Genomic DNA, 16,564 nt, shown 5'->3' on the forward strand with positions numbered 1-16,564 from the left:
CCGAGACTCAGAGTCAACAGGATGGGCTCCTGTTCATGTGACAGCTGTGGGAGCCAAGAACAGCAGTCACAAGATAGATAAGCTGTGCCACCTCCTGGGCATTAAAGCAAACTTAAGGTAGTTCAAAAGGCAAAAGGATTTTACCTTAACGCATTCTATGCATTAAGGTAAAAAATCTTCTGGCTGCCGCTCCCTCCCCAGCCCCCCCCCCTTATACTTAAATGAACCCCATCTCGATCCAGCAATGTTGCATAGGAGGAGCGGCTCGCCCAGGTCTTTTTCTCCTCATTGGCTCACACTGGAAGGGGAGCCATTGGCTGTCAATCAAAGCCAGTGAGCCAATGAGGAGAGAGTGAGGGGGTGGGGGTCAAGCAGTGCTCTGTCTATGAATGGGCAATGTCGATTCACAGGAGCATGGCTCTGGAGAGAGCCTGCTCAGGTGCCCCCCAATGCAAGAGGCTTGCCATTGGGGGCACTAGATGGGGGGAGGAGCCAGAACGGACAGCGGGAGACCGAAAAAGAAGAGGATTGTTTTTTTTTTTAATGAATACCTTTAGAATCAGTTTAAGGGGCTTCTGGCAGGCCACATGAAGGGGTTAAAGAGACTCTGTTGGGTGGTATGAAGGATTGTTGCAGCTATGGAGTTCAAACAATTAGAGATACATTCACATAATATCAGAAGCCTCAAAGTTGGTGGAATCTGGGGCCATTCTGACAGGCAAAGCTCAACACTTTTAGGTACTGTTGCAGCTCTCTAAGCCCGCCTGAACACATTCTTACTGGCCCCATCACTATGAAGAGTGGCATCACTGGTCAATATGAATTTGGGAAGAGGTATGCCATTAAACCTCGTAAAAATAATAGAGCGCGAACATAAAATAATGGCAGCAACTAGGATTCCAACCTGATGGAATAACTAAATAATGAAGCAATATATAAACTAGTGCGCTCAACAAATTGGAAATAAACACAATCCAACAAACATCAGCATCTAAATAAATGTGAATGAATGTAAGATGAGTGCAATTCCTAATGAACTGAATAGTGACAACATGCACTAAATGAATTTACAGTTAATAAGTCCAATCAAAGTGGGTGACACATAAATCTTCACTGAAATCTTCCAAAAATAATAAGTGTCCTTTTCACAAAAGTCCAAAGATTCCAATGTCCCCAAGCAATAGAAAAAGTGACCACAGCAATGTATAAAGATTGCTCCTTACCCGCTTTCCAGCATCTAGTAGCATGTAGACTACATCCGATATTGGAAAACGGTCCACGAGCCAGAATTCTCACCCACACACAAAGTGCCACCACGTGAAAAGGTATGGATAAGCCTCTTACCAGAAATAAATATACATGGGCTTGAAAACAATTCTCATACAGAGACCACAATGGACGTGCCGGGATGGATGGTTATATGAGACTTCCAGTATCCATACAGAAGAGGTTACAGCGGTTAAGCTTGTAAATATTCACTGCTGCATATGGAGGTTTCGCAGGCGCTAGATGATGTACTCACACAAAAAGAGAACCGATACCCCGATAAAACCATTTATTGTAGTAAAATGAACACGTACAGTGTAGTAGAGACAGTTCGCTTCTATGAATGCTGATGATCGCGGCTGCCTGCAGCGCGGTCCACGAGATGTGACAGCGTGACACCCTCCTGCCCAACGCGTTTCCCCTCAGAAGGCGTCAACTGGGATTGGAGGATGTCATTAAACCTACAGGTTCTTGCAGTTAAAGGATAAGTTCACCTTTACAAAAAACTAAAAACCCCACAGATTGTAACAGCTAGTGGTGGGAAGAAGATCCCCTGCTATCAAAATGGGAGATCGGGGGGGGGGGGGGGGTTGTTGAATATGTAACATGTTACTTGCTACACCCTGAATATGGGTGTAATATGTTATAAAAGGTGGCCTTACCCCTTAAATCTGCAGTTTGTTGATTTTTTTTTGTGCTTGACAGATTTGTCTGCGTCATCTCACAATAATTAATAAGATTGAAAGCTGTATTAGAAAAAGGACAAAGGGATTTTTTTTTTTATTTGCAGCCCCATAAAGGAAAAAAAAACAGTCTGCATTCTAATGTATACCATAGGTTAGAAGCCTGTTTCAGTTCTCTTCCTTTCAGTAAAAGAAAAGTCTGCCTCACACACCACAGGGAAGATGTTCCCTGATCTGTCCTTTTTCACGGTCTGTCAAAGTGGAGTTTTAATTGAAGAGGAGACAAGGAAGCACACTTAATTAACACACATGAGAGTGCTCAAGCCGTTTTGACAGTATTACCATTTAACACAAATCCCTGCAGGGAGATAAACAGTAGGTAATATTTTGTTGCAAAGGAAAACAAAAAAAAAATATTCTGAGGACTTGAGGACTAAGGCAAAATACCTATGGAGGTGATTAATTCTGACAGTACGTGTGAATTAGTTCCTGAGGGTTTCAAGACTTTGCCTAAACTTGTACAGCTACCCTTTCTTTCACAGCGTCCGTCTCCCTCTAGTGGTGCTAAAATGTAACACAATTCAAACACTGAATTTACCAGCGTAAATTGTACAAAGAATAAAGTTCTGAAAGCTGATAGGACTTGGGCAATGAGTTGGCTGTTCTTTAAAGGCCACTGCATTCTGTGGTACAGTTTGGCAAATCTCAGATTTTATTAAAGGAATCGATTTGGGAATGTTGAAGAATATTTGCTCATATGTGCCCTCTAAAAAACTGCCCGTTTCCATTCTAGTTTTGCTCCATGCATAACAATACAAAATACATAAAATATGCTCACCACAGGTCCAGTACACACTTGCAGAGGAGGCAGTAAAAATATTTGGTTGCGTTGTGTTTTTATCGCCATCCCCCCCAAACTGCCCGACTGCCCCTCTTAACACAACACGGCTACATACAGTACACAGTGCTGGGTCCCGGCAGTGGAACAGAGACTTCCAATCTCACACCCAGCACCAACAACGCTCAGCTATAGCTGCCTCTGATTGGCTGAGTCAGAGAGGTGGGCTAATGACATCAAAATCTGAGCTGAAGGTACATCCAATTCATACAGTGCTTAGAGCCAATGCAGCCTTTAGTGAAGGAAATAATTTGTTTGGACCAGCTTGGTCCAAACTGTTTGAAGTGACAGGAAACATGGAAATCAGCTTTAGCCCACGTTCACATTGGGCCGATTTGACATGTCAAATCGCACGTCAGAGCCTATTGCTGGCACCGTCTGAATCGGTGTGACACCGCACCGTGGCGACTTTGGAGGGGGGGTTTATCCGCACAGAGGTCTGTAAAATCGCCCCTAAAGTCGGACTGAAAATGCTGCTTTGAAATCATGCGAGTGAGTTCAGCTGAACTCAAACCATTTCAAACCCACCTTAGTGTGAACCTAGGCTTAAAGTTTTGAAATAAGAACTAATGCGACACAGTACATCTATAGCAATTGGAAGACCACCATCTTGTGGTCACATGTGGTACAACAATCAAGATTTTATAAATTCCTTACTGGTAAAATGAACGTAAACCTTAAAAACTAACTTCTGTTATTTGCTCCCCTTTGGTCTGCAAAATCTGGTGCAGCTCTGCATAGAAACCAATCCGTTTCCAGGTTTTTATGTCAAAGCTTAAATTGAACAAGCTAAAGTTAGAAGCCGATTGGCCACCATGCACAGCTGCACCGGGTTTTGCACTCTCTCTAGTTTTAGTAAGGCCTCATCTACACTGCAGCTGATAAACGTACGTTTAGGAGCATTTGGGCATTTTTTCAGCAGCCTCTGAACTCTACTCAGTGTTATCTTATGGGTACATGTACACTTAGGCATTTATAGCAGTTTAGAAGCAGTTGAGGTTCTTGAAAGCAAAAAAATCAAGTTCAGGGTGGCGGTTTAGTGGCATTTGAAATGGGGGAGGGAGAGAGAGCAAGAGAGATTTTACCTGCATTGTGGGCATTTGGGAGGGTCTAGTGAGGTTATCTGTAAAAAAAAACTCTTCTAAAATGTAAACGCCACTAAAATCGGCATGTAAAGTGGCAAAATAGACGTATTTAACTGATGGTTACTAGCTGTCAAGTTCCAGCTTTCAGAAGAGGTTTTCAAACGTCCCAAACGTACATAAAACTTTAATCGACCCCCTGTATGTTGTCAGCCACAAAAGAGCTTTATTGCTGAGCGCATTTCAGGCAAATTAGCAGGGATTTTTTGGTACCTGCAGGGTTAAAGTGTAACTAAAAATCTGCTATTACATACTGTGAGCAGGCAGGCTTTATATTGCAGAAGAGACATGAAATGTCTCTTCTGTAATAAACTATACCTGCCTTCTCACAGAGATCCCCGCAATCTCAGCTGAGCTGTGCATGCACAGCTCAGCTTAAGGTGGCCAGTCCGATCCCTGTGTGTCCGAATGACTAGCTCCCGTGTGTATGGAGGAGTGACGTAATCCTGTGCCAGCCAATGAAGATGGCCAAAAAGCTGCACACAGAAGATGCCAGTGCAGGAGAGGGACTATTGGAAGAGTGAGCATTGACCCCTTTAATTCCACTTAAAGCAGAACCAAACCTATCCTTTACAGCTAACGATGACGCCATCTTAGCCTCTTTTTAGATCTGCACTGATCAGTTATGGCACCAGCCAACTGAGGGCTTGAAAGATCGATTGACAGCTGACATATTTACACTGGCAACTGTCCTCACCAAGATATGTCGTGGAATGTAATTGTTTTGGGAAATGGTTAAAGCAAAACTAAAAGTTAAAAAGTAAAACATTGTAAGCAGGCAGGTTCCTTATTGAAAAAGAGAAATGCCTTTGTGCAGTCTTCTTTGGAAAGTACACTGAGCTGCACATTTGTGGAAGTGATTATCCCACAGTAGCCAATAAAGACAGCTGAAGACCATGCACCCAGCAAAATCTGGCCTGGTAAGGGGGGCTGGGTGACACTGCAATGTTGAGTGGAGGTGAAGAATTTGCGGATTTTAGCTCCACTTTTTTTGGCGTGTTTAATGTGCTTTAAGGGGTAAAATCATGTGGAAATGTGCCTGTGTTGCAGTGATGTACTGCATTTGTTTTTTATTTTTATCCCTCACATTTTATTCCCCCCTGAGAGGTTCAGTAGACAAAATACAAACCTTTTCAAGAGCTGAGGTTGTTAGAAATGGGCACCAAGTACAATGTACATCAAATCTCTGCACATCTCTCCACAGGTGTGGGGACACTTGGAACATATCCTAGTAGCCTTGCCACTGTCGGTGATGCAATTAAAAATGGACAGACACATTGCTAGATACAGGCCTTGAGAGGCTATACAATTGGATTACATTGGTTTAACCTTGTTATTCTGAGTTTTCATTTTTAGGCACACTAGAACGTGCAAAAATAAGAAAAATATTTCCTGTTTCAACTAATCACATCCTGTTAGTCTTGCCTTAGACAGTGACGTGAGGTAATGCAGTCATGGGGTTAAAGGAAGGTACATTTGTAGGAGATCAAAAAATGTCCCCTTTCATGAAATAAAATAAAATAAATTATGTGTATAAATATAATCAGTGCCTCTTGGATGAGGGCAGAGCTCTTCAATGTGCTACCTGAACCTTCTGAGATACGGGCCTGGAAGCCCCCACGGGATCCATTCGGCTTCTCCCTTTTCTTGACCTTCCTTCTGTCCTCTTTTCACTCTCTGTCCCCCAGGGACTGCTAATTCCTCAACTACACCTTACTTACCTCCTGCTCCCCCTTTTTTTTTTCTTCTTCTTTTTATTTTTTTCTCCTTCCCCTCCTGACTTTTCGCCCCCCCCCCCCTCCCTCGTCCACCCTTCCTTCTCCAAGCCCGATATGCCCACCCTCCTTCCCCCCTTCTTGTTTACTCAAACTGTCAACTTGATACTACACTTACATAAGATTCACCTCACTTTGTCACCTTTTTTGGTGCGAAAAGATTTTTCAGTTTACCTCTTTCACATATTGGATGACGATGAATGCTGCTCTTCTCTCTTAACACATTGTGGTATCGTGGATGTCTGATTGTGTATAATGGTTGATGTGCATTATATTTCATCTCACCCTGGACTTTATGTAGACCATTTCTACGCTACTATTTCTCCACCATCAATGTATGCACCATTTACTCTAAGGCTTCTTTCACACGGCCGCTCCGGATTTATTCTTCGCTGCAGGACTTTTTTTTTTTTTTTTTTTTCACGGAGCGGATGACACTTGTGTCATCCGCTCCGTGTGTCCGCATATCATCCCATCCGTTTGCGGATGATATGCGGACATAATGTAAGTCTATGGCATTGCGGATGTCAGCGGATGACACCGCTGACATCCGATTTTCCTTCCTTTCCGTTTTTTGAACGGATGAAAAAATAGGGTTCTGTTCCGATCCAAAAAACGGAACAGAACTGAAAGGAAGAAAATCGGATGTCAGCGGATGGTATTCCACTGACATCCGCAATGCCATAGACTTACATTATGTCCGCAAAAAAATAGGATGATTTGCGGACATACGGAACGACCGTGTGAAAGGGCCCTAAATTGCTTTTCTCACATGCCTGTTACGAGCTATGTATATGTTGTACATTGTTCTTGTTTTACTGAGTGTGAACCTTGTTCGGGTTATTTCCTTTTATCTAAATAAAGAATTTGAAAAAATAAATAGAATCAGTGTCCTATAATACCAAATAGGTAAATCAATATTAACACAATATGATAAAGTGGTTCGTGCACAATTGAATAAATATATTAAATAATAAATTATTGCATTATATTAATTATTTCATATATTTATTCAATTGTGCACGAACCACTTTATCATATTGTGTTAATATTGATTTACCGATTTGGTATAATAGGACACTGATTCTATTTATACACATAATTTATTTTATTTCATGAAAGGGGACATTTTTTGATATTCACATACGAGTGCTGTTTCAATATATTTTTATTCTTCACAACCCACTGTTGTTTAAACTAGCAGCTCGTATAAAATTCACCTTTATAACAATTTATTTTTCCCCTACACTTATTATTGGTCTATCCTGAGCGCAAACACCTGAGTATTTTCACTCACTTCTCTTTACATTTGTAGGAGAGTAGCAAGTAACAGTGGGCTCACTATACTCTAGTATCAGAGAATATGCAGCCAGTTCATTCTGAGTTTGAGCAAAATGCAATGAGCAGCTGTAATGCTGTGCAAAAGAGCCAGTAATAATACTATTTACTCTAGCTAGGACTCTTATCCACCCCATACATCCTTAGTATTATAAAGACACTTATTGCCAGATGACAAAAGAAGTCTTAGTTGTGCTTTGGTTATAATATATTGAGTCAGTTATAAACTCTCTAAAACAACCAGCAGGTTTCTTACTTTTTTATGAAAAAAAAAAAAAAAAAGCAATACTATTAACAGACATGTATTTATGTTAATTGATTGAAATGAATTAATTGGAAGGAAAAAAAGCTTACCAGATCCTGCCTGCAATACCAGACAGTGAGAATAATAGAAAGCAGGGAAGCTGATAAATTACATTTGTCTCTCTTTAAGAGTTGCACTTTTTCCCTCAAATCTCTTCAGCGCCAAACACCTGAAAATAATAAACATAATAATATGTTAATCTTTACCTCACTTACATAAGGAAAGTCATTATTTAGATTTACTAGCCATTTTGTAAACCTGTTAAGCATCTTAAAGTAAAAGCCCTACCTAAAAGCAGACACAACCAAGTGTCACCTATTACCTTTGTTAGTGTAAATGGCTTCCTCAGTGAACCTCCTAGATTCCAGGTTCAGTTTGTTATTGAGCCGAAACAAGGCCTCACTGGATGCTATTTTCTTCTCCAGTGAGAGCTCTTTAGTGGCTAAAGTGGGAACTAACATTGGACAAGGAGGTCACAGTTGGATGGGGTTAGTCCTGAAGCTATGCCCCAGTAGCAAAGTAAAACTAGTTTCAGTAAGAGAAGGGTTTTTCTAGATAACAAAATGTGGGCATCTTGTGGTCTCTACTGTTAAGGCCCCTGGGTGTTTAGCCTGGGTGTTTATTCGATTCGGGCAGCCCTGTTGCAGCCTGTATGACAGGATGAATGCTGCTGCAGCTGGATGGTGCACCTAGCAGTACTAACAATTAGGGCAGTATGTGCTCAGGGATGAATGCCAGAATACAAGAAGTCTGCATTAAGCTCATTCATCCCTAAAGCCCCGTACACACGTAGCCATTGTCGGCCGTAAATATTCGGCCGATTGTCGGCTTGTTAGTATAATGCTTCCGACAACCGACAGCGACTTTTCGGCCGAACAGAATCTGTTGTGCAGGCATTAAAATTTTTGTTGGCCAACACCAGAACGGCCGATTGTTTGCCAGTCAGTACAGAATTCGGTCGACAAACAGCCGATTAGCAAGACTGGGCATGCTCAGAGAAGAAAAAACACACGGAAAGTAAACCATCACATGACATTACTTCTGCAGTCAGCTGTTGTTGGCCGACAAAATTCATGTGCAGTCTTTTGCAGTTTTCAGCCGACAGGACAGCACCGGACAAAAGACGGCCGATCGTTCGGCCGACATTCGGGACGTGTGTACGGGGCTTAAGGCTGAATTCACACATGATTGGGGACAGAATCGCCATGATTTGAAATGGCTGCAAAACGCCCCACGCGTCTGCGATGCCATTACTTTTAATGGCACCCCAATCGTGCTGCGATTTTGGTGCGATTGTTGCATTATAAATTGCGCTGCAATCAAAGTAAAACCCAATGCGCGACGTGGTCGCCCAGAAGCAGCTCACGTTCCTTTTTGAGCAACAGGCATTGAGATTGCAGCACAATGGGGATTGGGGTGCCATTAGAAGTAATGGTGTCCCGCGTTTTGCAGCCATTTGAAATTGCTGGGTGGAATCACAGCATTTCCGCCCACAATCATGTGTGAATGCAGCATGAATGCTATTACTACATGGTACACCACCCAGTCCCATCAGCTTTCAGCCACTCAGAGTTTTACAGGCTGCTGGCAGCAGGGCTGGATGGTGCATCTATGCCTTCTGCCTGCACAAACACCGGGTGCATAAGACCTAAGCAGAACTTTCTTAAATAATGTTTATTATAATCAAAAAGATTCACTTTTTCTTCTTTTAATAAATTGTTTATTTATATATGGGAAACAACATTGCCACATCTCTAAGTCCCTGTTCACACTAAGGCGACCTGTGAGGCGACCTGGTCGCCTCACAGGTCGCCGTAGGTCGCCTTCCATATGGAAGCTGCGGACCCGTTCTAATAGGAGTGACACAAGTCGCTCCGACTTAGAAAAAGGGTCCGGAGCTTCTTTGGGGCGACCCGGAGGCGACCGTCATAGACTTCAATGTTATGAAGTCCGTGGCGGCCGCTCCGAGGTCGCGGCGCGCTGCTCGCACCGCGACCTCGGAGGTCGCCCCCCCAAGTCGGATCGCGGCAATGTGAACGGGGCCTGAGAGGGTACAGAAACAGAAATGTGTGCACACAGCATTACACAACATAGTTCAAGAAATCGACAAATCAGCATATCACATCTGAACATCAAGATTACAGAAATGCAAAAAACTGGAATAAGTGGAACCATTCTATGTAGGATACTGCAAGGCTTGACAAATTTGCTTGGAATCTAGGAGCCAGCTAAAAAAGTTAGGAGCCAGCTTTTTTTTTTTTTTTTATTTACAACAAAGCTTTATTTTCAATGACAAAAATCACTGATCCTAAATCACATAAAGACAACTAGAACCAAACATCATAGGCATTTACCTTGTGTAGATAATGAATATATTCTGAGGTGACACACCAGGTGTTCAATGTCATTTTTTTTCCGCTTGGCTTTTTGTGGCCATGAATATGCCTTGTACCTTTGCATGTGATGGGCAGCGGCTCACTAGGGAAGGACAGTGCAGCAAGGTGGGGGTGATAGGAGATCCAATGACGAAGAGTAACATATGCCACCGTAGGCCCCTTTAACACAGCCACCTCCGCTCAGCAGATCTCTCTGCTGATCCCTGCTGAGCAGGCGGATCCTGTCCACTCTATGCAGACACAGCCCATTCTCCACAAGAGGGCGCCAGTTCCCCATTGGAAGCGTCTCACTCAAGAAGGCCGAAAAGCCGCTCGATTGGACGGCGCGGTAGTCCGCGCACCCGCGCGGGGGGGGTGGTACATCTGCAAAGGGACAGAACACCTCCTGCACTGCACCCCAGGCGCCAGGTCGCTAATTCTAGTCACCAATGCGACCTGGCGCCCGGGGTTTGTCGAGCCCTGGTATACTGCATAACTTTTCAGCAAGTACCGCTCCCGTAATTTTCTTATTTTTTCAAAACATAGAGGCAGATACTTTTAGAGAATGAAAAAAAAAAATGGGGGGAAATCAAGGAGAGAAAGGCATCTGGACATAGGAAGGGAAGCCGGATCCCTTTCCTCGCCTGACCAACCACATGCCAAGGCAAAGATCTGGGGGGAAGAAATTACCCCTGTGATGCCAGATGGGACTGGTTTTATAGAAAGATGAAGGTGTCCAAATTTTTCAGAATTTCTCACTCTGTTCCGTCATAGACATAATAAGGTCCTTCATGTTCTGAATTTTGTGTGATTCTAGCCAGCCAGTGAGATTAAGGCTCCGTTCGGACTACGGATAGATCTACATCATTTTTTCAGAGCTGATACAGATTATTGGTCGGTAGCTGGTAACATCGCGCAAACAGAATTGCGGGAGACGCATGACGCACAAAAGAAGCTCCCTTACCTTTTTGGGCATCATGTGTCCCGCAATTCTGTTTGCGCGATCGTACCACGATTTGGCAGGCGGAAATCACTGCAACATCGCACAGCATTTGGGGTGCAATTGCAAATCATGGGCATCGCACAGGCATCCCGCGATTCGCAATGATTCCGGATCATGGGCAGAATCGCGGTGATTCTGCCCATGATCTGCTACGCCCACATGTGAACATAGCCTAAAGGTTTGAAAAATCAACACAATTTCTACACAAATCTGGTATGAACTGAGCATGTTTATTCAAGTTTTAAACATTAAAAGTAAAACAACTGGGAAAAATAAAGGGCTTAAAAAATAAATAACTTATTAGGTTCCCAAAACATAGAAAAATGGCATAAATACCTATAAAAATATGCCACTTGCCACCAGATGCAGCGTGTCACCTGCCACCATCACCTGCCACCCAGATGCAGCATGTCACAGTCACCCGCCACCCATATGCAGCCTGTCACCATCACCTGTCACACATATACAGCGTGTCACTTGCCACTGTCACCTGCCACCCATCCGCAGTTTGTCACAGTCACCTGCCACCCATATGCAGCTAGTCACCGTCACCTGTCACAGATATGTAGCTCGTCACCATCACCTGTCACACATATGCAGCTCGCCACCGTCACCTGTCACACATATGCAGCATGTCGCTTTCCACCCATATGCAGCTCACTTGCCACTGTCACTTACTTACACTTCTGGCAGCCTCTCCTCAGTGGCGTCCGAGCTGGTAAACTTCCACATGTGGGCAGGCTGTGAGAGATGACCTAATTATCTCTCTACTCGCCTGCAGCTCTATCATGAGCAGCCTTTGTGGCCCTGCTGTAGGGGTGGAACAGCAATGATGCGAGACAGGCAGTGAGAGACGATGTCATCTCACTGCTGCCCACCGCACTGCTGACAGGGCAGCCTTCGCAGACTGGGGGTTGGGGACCCCCGCTTAACATGGTATCCAAAGGAGCAGATTGGCAGAGACTGCATGGGGACAGGGGGAGGGACGACCAATATCGGTAAGTGTCTGACCGATACAAATTATTTGAAAAATTGTAAATAATCGGACGTTCTGGTAATTGGTCGACCTCTAGTTCACACATGCTGCAGCTGCGGCTTACAGCATAGGATCCGGTGCGTTCCTGTTCACCGATTCAGGTGCGAATCAGGTCTAAACTTTTGCCCGAATTCGCACCCGAATCGGACCAGAAGACGCACAGGACCCTTTTTCAATGCGGACCATGGCTGCCACAGAGCTGTGTAAACCAGCTCCATTGAGAGCCGGTCACACGCTCCTGTCATGCAATTTATGTGGGGAAACCCCCATCCAATTCACATATGTTTGAACGGAGCCTTATTATAGGGGGTTGGTACTCTTCCAAAGGGCTGGAATACAAGGCTTTGCAGCCATTAGAAGATGTTTCAGTGATGAGTATTTATACCATTTGTTAGATTAAGGTCTGTCAGGGAGCAGACATGCCAAAAGGTTCGCTTTTTAAGACCAATCTGTCCTAAAATTTACAGCAGCTGGGACAAGTTATAACATTGCCAGGGTTGCTTTTACTTAAACGGTTCAGATCTTTTTTTCTTTTTAATTATTGTTTTGTTTTATTAACAATCCTTTAACTGCTGAAGCACATGGCCACAGTCGCTATGCAATAATATTTTTTTTTTCCTGTTGCAGAAAATTGTCCTCCCAAATGTCCAGGAATGCTGGCAACAATAATTTATGCTTAGTCCAATTTGCTCAGGCCAGAGACTGTTTCACTTTAAATGTAGTTTGCGCTAGGCAGCCATAAGAGACGCTAGAAGGTATCGGCGGCTGCTGGGCTGGTAACCTAGCAACAGGAGTAAAGGTTGGTGAATTGAGCAACGGAGCGCATGAGGCAGTTCACTAATGAGTGAAAGTTTCTGTCAAGATTGTAAATAGAGACATACGAAATAGCTGCCAGAGATATATGTGGATACAGTTTTATAAGGATCAGTTAGTAATGGCACTGGAATGAGCTTATGAATAAGACAGAGAAACATGAAGAAAAAGAAGACAGACAGACAGACAGATATGAAAAAAAAAATCTCTAACGATGTGTTGGCCACCACCTCAATTGCAGTGCACTGGATTAATGTACTTATAAATAAGATGGTCCCCAAATTATTTCTCTCAGGGTTAAGGGGGTCCACTCAGACGTGTGTTGTAGTAACACTTCCTTGTGAATATCAATCCAAAGAAGCACTATGACATAGCAGCAAACACATGGCAGCACATCACTTTGTTGTGGTGTGCTACAATCCCAAAAGACGGGCCCTTATATTGTTCATTGCATTGACAGCCATTTATTATGATTCATCTTCCTGAAAGGACAAGTTTATCTTTTGTAACATGTTCCATCCATATTCAGGGTGTGATATGTAACATATTACAGATGCACCGGCCCCCCGATCCCCCATTCTGACAGCTAGTGGGGGGGGGGGGGGATCTCCTCCTCGCTAGCTGTCACACTCTGCAATGAACACAGCCGTGCGGGGCTCCGTCCACATCATCCATTCACAGTGTTTGGTGAATGGGAAAATTGCAAGGACCGGCAGCCTTTGCAGCTGTTGGCTTGTAGATCTCAATGAACTACCACAGCATTGTTGAGCACTGTGGTAGGCAATTCATGCTTCCTGTCAGAGAGTAACTGCCTGGCCGTATCGGAGGTACAGCCAGACAGAGATACACAGTCTGCAGGACCCTGGCATTACACCCACAATCTGCTGATCGTGGGTGTAATGCTTTACAGGTCCATTACAATATATATATATATACATATATATACACACACACACATACATACATATATACACACACACCGTATATAAAATAAATACATATTTTTTAGATGCTAAATGTGCATTTATTCTTTTTTTTTTGTAAAGGTGAACTCATCCTTTAGGGCAGGCATGTCCAACCTGCGGCCCCCGCAGCCTAGAACCGCAGGCAATGCGGCCCACTGTCCCCTGACAATTTTTTTTTTTTTGCTGGGGAGGAAGGAAGTCAGGCCGGGGCACGGCCACAGCGGCTTCCAACTAACTGTAGGCAGAGGCTGCCTCGTAAGGGTTCATCCTCTTTTATTACTTATATACCTTAACTATAGCATATATTTTATATGCGGCCCGAGAAAATTTCTCTACACTCAATGTGGCCCAGAGAAGCCAAAAGGTTGGACACCCATGCTTTAGGGCTAGTTTTACACTATTTCAGGTGGTGTGGCTCGCATTTGCACGGGCACAGCGGGCTGCTTACCTGTGAGAAATGCAGGGAAAAGGTTCCTGGTCCTCTTTTTTTGTTAACGCAGCCGCATGGTGCTTCAGCACCATATAGTTTCACGCACCCAAAATACGCCCCATTTTCTGATGCGTTGGGGGTGCCATTAAGAATTAATGGAACTCCGGCATGTCTGCTAAAGAGCAGCGTATTTTGGGTGCAGGAATGCCAGCGATTTACATGCATTTATTTTCACCCACTACAGTGTGAACTCAGGCTAAAGCAGTATTAAACCCAAAAGCAAACATTTCTTATATCACAGCTTACCAATTCTTAGATGTGATGGCTGTATTCGCTTAATTTATTTTCTCTTAGCGATCCTGCTTTTCAACAGAACAAGCCGTCCTGCAGATGTAGAAGATAGAGTATTGAGGTAAAACATTTACCACTGAGGGGAGTTCTTACAATAAGCTTTTATTTATGTTAAACCCTTATCCCTGAAGAAAAAAAAACTGCTTTCTGTAACCGATAATAGAGTGTTAGTTGGAGTTTGGCTTCCATTTGTTAGTGCATCTAAATCTGCTAGTACACCTAACACCCCCTCCCCCCAGACTGACAGTGATAATGTCCAAAGGTGCCCCCTGCAATCCTCCAGAGTGGAGGATCTCTAAAGCCTCGTACACATGCGTCGAAAATCGGCCGGGAATTTTCGTCCAACGTCCGATCTGCCGATTTTCGGCTTGTTAGTATGATTCTTCCGACAACCGACTCCGACTTTTCGGCCGAAAAAATTCTGGTGTGCAGGCTATAAAATTTTTGTCCTCTGTCAAAACACGGCCGATTTTCGTGCAGTCAGTACAGATTTCGACAGGGAAAAATCTAATGAGCAAGACTGGGCATGCTCAGAGAAGAAAGAACACAAAGAAAGCAAACCAACACATGGCATCACTTCTGAAGTAGAATTTTGTCAGGCGAGAAAATTTGTGTGCAGTCTAGGCACATTCCAACCAACAAAACACAACTCTGGACAAAAGACGGACGATCGGTCGGCCGATAATCGTTGCGTGTGTACAGGGCTTAAGGAAGTGATGCATACTAGCACATTATGGCTTTACTTTACAGGTCAGAATAAAAATAAATTAGCCTTCCTATTTAACCATTTCAGCCCCCTGAGGGTTTACCCCCTTCATGACCAGACCATTTTTTGCGATACAGCACTGCGTTACTTTAACTGATAACTGTGTGTTCTTGCGACGCTGTACCCAAATAATATTGATGTCCCTTTTTCCCCACAAGTAGAGCTTTCTTTTGGTGATATTTGACAATTTTGAAAAAAAAAAAAATTTTACTTTCTGCTATAAAATCTATCCAATAAAAAAATTAAAAAATCGAATTTCTTCATCAGTTTAAGCCAATATTTATTCTGCTACATATTTTTGGTTTAAAAAAATCCCAATACATGTAAATTGATTGGTTTGTGCAACAGTTATAACGGCTACAAACTATTGTATATTGTAATTAGTTTATTTCTTTTTTTCTAGTAATAGTGGCGATCGGTGACTTATAGCAGGACTGCGATGTTGTAGCAGACAAATCGGACAACTGACACTTTTTGGGGACCAGTGACACCAACACAGCAATCAGTGCTAAAAAAATATGCATGGTTACTGTGCTAATGACACTGGCAGGGAAGGGGTTAACATCAGGGGTGACCAAAGGGTTAAATGTGTTCCCTAGGTGTGACTACTAACTGTGGGGGATGTGCATCTATACAGTCCTGTCAGGTTGTATTGTTATGGGCCATACACACTATAAGATTTTCTGAAGACTTTTTCCTTTAGATTTACCAAAACCATATAATATGAGGTCAAACCTAAACACTTTCACTTTGTATGCAATCCGGCAGACCCTTGCACTACATAGCAAAGGTAAATCTGAAGGAAATCTGACCACAAAAGTTGGATAGTGTGTATCCAGCTTTAGAGTTCTGGTTCATACTGGAATGCACATATTTTTTTCCTGTTCTATTTTTTTTTTATAGCATTTCAATGGGCTGCCAAAATGCACGGGAATGGGCAAAAAGTACAGCAGGTGAGGCTTTTTAAAAAAAAAAAGTGCCACACCAAAACGCATGGTACTACAGTACCATGTGGTTTGGTGGCCACACATTCACTGTTTGTTAGATGCATTTAGGGTGCCATTAACAACGGTAGTTGTGTTCCTGCACATAGGGGTTAACCTAGTGGGTGATCAAAGGGTTAAATGTGAGCCTAGGGGAGTGTTTACTAACTGTGGGGGGAGGGGCATGTGAAATGATCACAGAGACATGTGATCCTATATAGAAGGATCACAGGCGCTCTGTGATCATTCCAGGGAGAAGAACGGTCAGCTGTGTTTACAACAGCGAACCGTTCTTCTCTCTCAGCGGGGAACGATCACAGGTGGCCGGCAGCAATCGCGCCCACTGCCCCCGTGCATTGGCATCCCCACTGCCTACTGGGGGCAGCGCGCGTTTGCACCCCAGCACCACACGTGTGACTTAAAGCGGAGTTCCGGC

The 16,564-nt window shown here is 43.5% G+C and overlaps 1 protein-coding gene across 2 annotated transcripts in view; it reads right to left on the reverse strand.

Moving 5' to 3' along the window:
• Positions 1 to 14,414, reverse strand: part of LOC309566244 (chloride channel CLIC-like protein 1) — a 478,998-nt gene extending 464,584 nt beyond the window's left edge. Inside the window, exon 1 of one of the 2 annotated variants that reach the window (XM_082271347.1) lies at positions 14,335 to 14,414. The gene's annotated coding sequence lies outside the window, so the exon portion shown is untranslated. Of the gene's footprint in view, positions 1 to 7,456; positions 7,544 to 14,334 lie in introns of those variants that run through there. The other variant, XM_082271348.1, reaches the window with a different exon arrangement.
• Between the last annotated feature and the right edge of the window lie 2,150 nt (positions 14,415 to 16,564).

The sequence above is a fragment of the Pelophylax lessonae genome, assembly GCF_965119305.1.
Source record: "Pelophylax lessonae genome assembly, chromosome: 11".
Classification (NCBI taxonomy): Eukaryota; Metazoa; Chordata; class Amphibia; order Anura; family Ranidae; genus Pelophylax; species Pelophylax lessonae.